General features: G+C 39.1%; 1 pseudogene; it reads right to left on the minus strand.

Annotated features, from left to right (window-relative positions):
- Positions 1–2,029: 2,029 nt before the first annotated feature.
- On the minus strand, positions 2,030–3,001 carry LOC132350478 (dystrobrevin beta-like; annotated as a pseudogene).
- Between the last annotated feature and the right edge of the window lie 5,785 nt (positions 3,002–8,786).

The raw sequence follows: 8,786 nt of genomic DNA on the forward strand, positions 1-8,786 counted from the left end.
CTTTTTGTTAAGTGGAAACTTCTTTACTCACATCAGCCTCAAAATTCACCAATATCTTCCTCAAAGAACTAGGGTATTGCACATAGTCCTAATCTTGAAAACAAGTTATACTCACACACACACACAGACACACACGTATATTGCTAAAAGGCTTTACCAGTATGCATCTACGACATAATGTATATACTCGTCAAAATTCAGAACTGATACATTTATGATACTAGCTTCAAAATTATGCATGCTGATAATACTTGATTTTTCCTGAAATCTTAAGTCACTATAACAAAAATGAACTAATAAACTAGAAAAAAATAGAGCTGAAATAAAAATAACAATGAATAGAAATAAGACTTACTTCACAAGAGTGTTGTGAGGATTAAACAGAAACATAAGAATTCACTTGTGATTTCTGTACTTCAATTTATGTATGTTACAGAGCAATGGAAAAATTCAACAGAGTTTTTCACGTGAAAAACTGCTCTGTAAATCAGAAAGCAATATTCAAACAGTCATTTATCTTTAAATAAACGTAAATTCCCATTTCTATAAGGGTTATAAATTAGCTAAAGGAGCAAGTTCAAACTAAGGTGAAAAACAAGTTCCTCATCTCCTAGCCCCAACATCTAGGATGAGGATTTTCAGTAGATACATTCCAGAGAATCCAATCATTATGAAAGGTAATAGGCAGCAACTAACACAACAATGTAAAGCAATCATACTCCAATAAAGATGTTAAAACAAATAAAAAATAAAAATAAATAAATAAGTAAATAAATTTAAAAAACGGTAATAGGGCAAAGAGCTATCTCAGTGTAAAGAGTTAGACTCTAACCAAAAACAGTTGAAGATGTTAACAAGTCAATGAACACAGTGGGATACTTGTACTTTAAGAAAAAGTAACTATTTGAAAATCTATAAATTCTCCCGAGTCAATGAAAAAGAGAAGAAACTACTAGGTGTTATTTTTTTTTTTCCTTTGCTTGTTTAAAAAATGTAAAATAATGACACCTCAACCAAAAAAAAAAAAAAATACTGGAATTTACAACACAACAATACCCAGGATAGGATGTTCATTTTATCAAAATTATATGGTTTAACTGCAACTGAAAAGCTATCTGATAAAAAAATTATATCTAAGACATTGTCAGAAATGTAGGAAGTAAAGTATACACTTGATTAAAGTTTGGTTTTTGTTTTTAACTAATCCCTGATATGAACTTACTTGCTTTCTTCTTGGTTGACTTTTAAGAAGGTTAACTAGGAAAAAGAAAAAAAAAAAAAAGAGGAAAAATCCCCGCTTATCAAAGCTTTCTAATACTTAAAACTCCGGTAGGATGACCAGGCCTGAGAACTTAGATCCTGAATTATACTTATGACTCTGTATATTTTTCTACCTTTTAGTAAACTAACCAACAAAAACTAAAGGAAAAAGTTTTAAAACAAGGCTCTAGAAACTGTTTGAAAATAAAAGCATGACATTTTTAAAACTCTGGAAATAAACTGAGAGAAGGGAAGGAAAAATGATTGGTGCTAAACTTATTACATGATTTATAAACACCACAGAAAAGTCAGACATTGAGCTCCACCCAAATGTTGTTATTTAAAAGACTATTTTAGAAAGTAAAGACATCCATGTGGCAATTGTAAAATACAGTATTTCCCCAACGTCAGAGGCAAAAATTTAACTTCATTTCATGCAGCTTTCTTTGTAACATTTAAACCCTATAAGCACGAAGTAAACTTGCTTGAGAAAAAGAACTTTAAATCTTCCTTAAAGCTCAGAGAGTTAAGTCTTTTGGGGTGGAGGTGGTACCCCTTGTACAATTTTAAAACAAGAAGACACCTTTCACTTGGAAAGGGAGCACTGTCACATTCCAATTTGCTGAATAAAAGGGACCTTGTCAAATGTCAGCGTAACTCCATTTCCCCATACTTTAAAAACTCTGCTTTTCAAATCAAGTGATGAAGCACAACATACCTGCAAGCCCCGTCATAAATGTAAGTGTTGATATTTCATGACACTACACCCTTATTTATGGTAGGCCTCTATGAGGAAAGTGGTACTGATGAAACAAACGAACTGTTGGGGACACAGACTGAGACACAAAGCAGTTACCCAGGAGGGATGCTCCTTTACCTGGTATTGGTTGCTGTGAGGGACACTGGCATGGCCACACAAAAAGCAATTTTGGCACAGCTTGGGGTGTGGCAACTGCCGGCACGGGTACCAGAAACCCATCCCACGTTCAAACCAGGAACAGGAGCACTCCACCTCGCACCGGAAACGGGAGCACTCCGTGGGATGGCAGACCTCCTCCGTGTGGGCAAGCCTATGCTTGAGAGGTAGCCAGACAAGACCCCAGGGAGGAGGATCAGCCATTGCTGTGTCTAAAGGCATATTCAGCATTCTCTTTTTCGGCTGTGGAAAACAGGTGCAGGCTGAGTGCTCTGTGTAACCAAAAGATGGCCCTTCAAAGACAGCTGCTGGGAACTTTAGAACTTCCTTCAGAAACTGGTCAAACTTGCTAAACAGCATTAAGCCACTGGAATCTGACATCTGGGAGAAAACATATCTCAACTTGTCCAGCATTTTTCCACCACACATGCTAACACAGCTTTAACAGAAAATACCATCAACTTGCCTCGGGCCTCACTGTCACAGCAGCAATCACGAAGTCGAGGAGGAGCTGAGGGGCTGGTCCATGCCGACTCATGAGAAGGAGGGCACGTGCTCAGCTGGCGGTAGATGGATGAGGGTCGGTCCCGAGGCGGGACACACTGATCTCAGGGGTTGAGTCCAGTGTATCAAGGCCGTCGTCTCAAAAGGCTTCCAGCATGTTCCAGAGACCAGCAAGACAGAGGCTGCATCGTTTTTCGTACAAATCGTACTTTGCAATCTGTCAGTTCATAGTCATAGGACATCAAAATTCTGAGCACGCATTTCTATGAACAGCTGCCTCTTCTCTGCCATGTTACGCTTGCTCCCAGTTTCCTCAGTCATCTTCCGGGCCGGAGCTGGTGGCGCCCAGGTATCTGGGACGCAGCCGCCTTCGCCTCCTCCGGCCTGGCCCTCGCTGAGCTGCACGAGCGGCGAACGTTCTCCGGCGCCTGGCTCTCGGTGCTTCCCGCCGGGGGCGCGACGGCATGAGGGGAAGGAGGGGCGCGAGGGGCGTGAGGTCGCGACGGCGCGAAGGACGTGAGGGGCGCGACGGGCGCGACGGGCGCGACGGACGTGAGGGGCGCAGCGTCATGAAGGGTGCGGGGCGGGGTGGGGCGTGACGTCGTGACGGCGCGAGGGACGTGAGGGGCGCGACGGGCGCAGGGCGGGCACGCGCCACCTCCGCAGGATTCTGTATAACGACTTCCGGAGTCAATTTTTCCAGCCCAAATGTTTGTATCAGTTTTTAACTACCTCCCCACCGCTCAGGTCACTGCACAATAAATTTTTCCTTTTTTGGCTCTAAAATTACTATCCGACTGTGACCCCGTCTCACAATGCAGATCTCTTGTCATCAACTGGCGTTTCCTAGCTCCTCTATGAGAGTCTTTATTCAACAACTAACTCCGTACCTACCTTCATAAACACACAAATTTTCCTTTTTTCACATCCTTTTACAAAGAATTTATACAATCTAAAAAGTAGGGCTAAAATTATGATCACACTTTTCTTATGGGGTCTTTAATGTATATATGATATCATTTGCTGATTTTACTCTAAAGATGCCCTAAAGACATTGTTTAGTACATTACAGTTTTCTTTTAATGAAAAACTCCTAGGATAAATATTTTACTTCATACTGGAAATAGTTGAGTTTCTACTTAGCAGTTCATCTGCTCATGTACACTGTGAAATAAATACCCAATTTTATTTCATTTTGCTTTGACTGCTAGAATGTGTATGGATTCATCTTACCTCTCTTCTGTTAGAAAACTTCTATTATATCTTCTTCCACTTTTTATTTTTATATATTTTATGTATATTTATAAACTACCATGTACATTGCTGGAACAGTCTATATTATAAATAAGCAATTTATAACATACGTAAAAATAATACATTTACTGTGTGCCAGTAATGTGCTAGGAATTTTCTATAGGTTGTATAAAATTTCTTCTTCGAATAATACTACTACTTGTCATATATTCATGGACAAAGCCAAGTTTTGTGAGGCCTAAAGCTCATTTAGGGGACCCTTTCTTATAAAAATAATATAAAAAATATGTTACTTTTGCAAATGTTACAAAAAACCAGATCACGTTAACCCATTAGTAGAGCCCCATACAAGGCTTTGGAAGGGGCATGTGCAAGTAAGAGGCCCTGACTTAAGCTTTGATAGCTTCAAGGTCAATTTACCTCTGCATATTTTGATTGCTTATGCTCTGTGAGTCACTTTTCACACACTGTACCATGTAAGGCCAGAACAAGGTTACAGGAAAATTAACTGAGAGAATGTGATGGTTAACTTTATGCATCAGCTTGATGGACAAAGGGATGTCCAAATAGCTGGTAAAACATGATTTCTGGGTGTGTCTGTAAGGATGTCTCCTGAAAAGATTAATATTTGAAACAGTAGACAACAGAGTAAAGAAGATGGCCCTCACCAATGCAGGTGGGCATCATCCAATCTGTTAAGGGCCTGAATAGAACAAAAGGAAGGAGGAAGGGCAAATTTGCTCTCTCTGCTTGAGCTGGGACAGCTGTCTTCTTCCGCCCTTGGAAATCAGTGCTCCTGGTTTTGGGGCCTTCAGACTCGGACTGGGACTTACACCACTGGCTCCCCTGGTTCTCAGTCCTGTCAGTTTGGACTGGAACCACACTGCCAGCTTTCCTGGGCCTCCAGCTTGCAGATGGCAGATTGTGGGACTTCTCAGCCTCCATAATTGCTGAGCCAATTCCTCTTAATCTCATTCTATATATCTGAATATATTCTATTAGTTTTGTTTCTCTAGAGAACCCTGGCTAAAACAGAGAGGTTACAATTATTTTTCAAGGTCAAAGGATTGGTGTGTGGTAGATGTGTATTTGAACACTGTTCTGTTTGAATCTCAAACCCATTTATTAAAATCACATTTATTGAGTAGCTTATATACCAGGCACTCTGCTAAATGTGGGCATGCTGTGACAAACCAGACATCTGTCCTGTTCTTATGAAGTGTCTTATGTAATTATATTTGTACTACAGGAGTTGGTCATTCAACTCCTTATTTATTCTTTAACCCTCATGTTAAAAAAAAAAAAAAGAACAGTTTGACATATATTTTAAAGGTTTCTGTTCACTTAAAAATTAGGGTACAGTTTAAATTTACTGGCTTGGCTGGAATAGCTGAAACTCATTTCCTTTTGTTAATTAATTACAACACAGATTGACATTTTATGGATCTTACTTTGATCATTAAAAATATATAGATAATGGTTCATGAAAGGAACCTATTTTGTTTTCCAAATATATTAACTTCTCAGTCTGATTCAGAAACTGATGACTAGGTTGATCTTTCTTATACAGTTAACCATTTTTTACAATCTTGGTCTGAGCACTGCAGAAAGCAGGATTAAAGATCTTTAAACATCAAACCTCACATCCTAAATTCTAGTTTTTAGTTTCACTTCAATGGAGCTCTTACCCCAAATTCCCTGTAAGACAGTAGGACTAAACCTGGAAAGCTAGGAAAGTCAGATTCCTGGATCCATATCCCTTATCACTGACTCAGATTTCTGGAGTAGAGCTGAATTTTAAACCACACTCCTAGGTGATTTTGATGCATGTGGACCACACTTGAAATCTGAAGAGCATAGCTCAAAGATACTAATGAGATCACAATTATTTTGATATTTCAAAATAAAGAACGAAAAATTATTTAAATTTAAAATTATTAAATAGTTGATCTTATAAGGAGGCTGTGGAAACTTTTCATTTCTCTCTTTCTTTCTGTATATTTCTTCTCTTTTCACGTCCATGTCACCTCTCTTTCCTGGATACCTCTCCTCTGTATATTCTTCTCTCTGTAGTCATTCATTTAATATATCACTGTACCTTGGAATCCATCCGGGATTCTTATATTTCATTACTATTTTTGGACAATCCCATCACTTCTGTGTCTTCAACCACTGCTCATAGGCTAGATCCAAATTTTTATCATATACAGATTTTTTCTGAATTTTGGACTCCCAGCTCTATTCAGTTCTCTAATGGTAATGACTAAATGACTCCAAAGACTTCAAATTCAACATGTCCAAAGTTGAAATTAATGTTGGCCCACCAACCAGAAAATCTGTCCATTCCTTCTTCTGAGATTTCTATTTCAGCTTTAATTTATACACTACAATGCATCCATTCACCCAAACCAGATTCCAGGAAGTCATCTTTTTCTCTTCATATCCTCTCACCCATTATGTCAAGTCAATCAAAAAATGCTCTCGATTCTTGTTCTTAAAAAAAAGACAAAAAACCCAAAACACTCATTGTTTCCATACCTCTATCACACCTTTTGTCCAAGGCCTCATAATTTCTCACTGATGTTACTGTAATGGTTTCTTATTTGGGCAAACTTTTTCTGGTGCTGATTTTCCTCAAAACCATTCTCCACACTGCTTCCAGGTGGATCTTTCTAAAATACAATTCTGATCACTTACTCCCTCGCTTAACATTCCTTAACAGACCTCCATTGCTGCCAGGATAAATACAAACCTCTTGGCATGACATGCTCTATCTGCTGTGTACCTGTCTAATCTCATTTCTCACATTCTGCTTTTGACACTCCCATCACACTGAATTCCTCAAAGTTCATATCCAGAATGTACTACATTTCAGAACTTTGTACATTCTGTCCCCATGACTGTGATTGCCTTTATCCCCTTCTTTGTCCTCTCACCTTTCCTATATTCTTCTCTCTCACTGAATCTGGTTTATGTGCTTAGGCAGTGTTTGAGGATTTCAGGGATAAGCAGGGAAAAAGATATGACCTGGCAGTAGTACTCATAAGCTTTATTTTGATGGAATGCATGCAGGGGAGGTACCTTCCAGCATCAGAAGTCTGGAGGCTTAAGGGGCGGGAGCCACCATCTAGAAGGGGAGGGGGCAAGACCTCAAGGGAAAGGGGCTCAGAGAGAGCCTTCTACATCTACAGGATGTGCTCAGGAGCCTGGCAAAGACTCTCCTGGCAGACAGCTCCCAAGGGAAATAGTGGCTTTGTGTTTTTTGTTGTCTTGTGGTTTTATCTTATCTTTGGCTAGCAGGCATTAGGTGCAGTTTTTTGGGATATGAAAAGCAGAGAGACTCTAAAAGGCTAAAAATCTGCTTAATGTAGTGATGTTTAACAAGCTAACAATTGGATGTGTAAAAATTTGAGTTTGTCACTGTTGAGCTTTCAGCTAATATATCTCAGTCTGATCTAAAGAAAAAAACAAAGGCCAATATATAGGAACCATCTTTGGCTCATTTGTATGACTGGTGTCTCTATGATGGTGACGCTTTTATCCCACTGCACTATTATTTGTTGTTTGTGTATGAGTTCCTTGAGAGTAGACATGAGTTTTTATAATTCCTAATATGGACTTCACAGGACCTAGAGTAGTGTGTGCTACAAAGTGGAACACTAATAAATGTCTGTTTTATGAATAATTATTCATATCATATCCATGTATTTTTTAATTCATCCAGAAGTGTTCCTCCAACTGGATGCTGTAAGAAAGTCTCATCTACCAGGAGACACAATATTTAAGCAAGATTTGTGTTTATGCAGGACTTAGGCAGTCATTTAATTTCAATAACCAAAATCTTCAAACTTGAAGAGAAAGTAATTCATTTCTAAAATATAACTTGCTGATAGAAACATCACATTAAACTCAGAATATATGCCGATAGGCCAAGGACATTTTATTCAGTTTTCAACCCTGCTGTATTCCAGGAGAGAAGTTTTAGTAATTTATAGCTATTTCCCTCAAAGCCTACCAGTGTCAGAGAATATGGGTTCCTGATGCCAGAGTGATTCCATGAAAATTGGTCTGGGCTGTTGATTCATGGAGGGTATTAAGACACATAGCTGAGCAGTTCCCTGTGGTAGGAGGTCAGGGAGATGGAAAGAATGTGTGAGGCTAGAAAAGAAATCCATTGTCTGCCCAGGATAGCAGAGTCAATGAAGGGGACAAACAGTTTCCATATGTATAAAAATCTAAACAAAGAGGATTCCATCATGGACAGACAGAAGAAATTTTAATTAGAAAACTGAACTCAACTGGATTAAATGATTCACAGAAATGACAGGCTCAGCTAAGAAGCCAGCAACTGAAAAGGGTGAAAATAGTGCAACTTTCAGGTGTGATCTGATTCAGGTTCCAACTTTTACCTCTGATTCATTCAGCTGCTCTCTTGTTCTTGTGTCATCCTCCTTCCCCATGTGTAATAAATTAGTTTTAGCAGTTCCTGTCTTCACTACCATATATCACGCCATTCATAAGGAGAGTGAGCATGTGGGTCCCCAATTTTTTAGAAAAAAAGCCTCAAAATTCCGTCCTTGGATCAGTTTAAGTCATAATGCCAACTCTTAACTAATTTTATTTTTTGTCAAGGGGAGTGAAATGTTCTATTTGGCCTCACCTAGTTCATGGGTTCCACATCAGGAAAATCTGTATTTCTCCTTTACATTATGAAATCCTCTATAGAAACCTGGGGCTGTCAAGATGGTCTGGGGGAAAGGCTGAGGGAAGACAACCAGTGGTCCCTGCAGATTAGATGAGGAGTGGTCGGGTGGCAGCTCAAGCAAACTAGCCCAAACTTGGCATAGGAAAT

The sequence above is a fragment of the Balaenoptera ricei genome, chromosome 16 (assembly GCF_028023285.1).
Source record: "Balaenoptera ricei isolate mBalRic1 chromosome 16, mBalRic1.hap2, whole genome shotgun sequence".
Taxonomy (NCBI): Eukaryota; Metazoa; Chordata; class Mammalia; order Artiodactyla; family Balaenopteridae; genus Balaenoptera; species Balaenoptera ricei.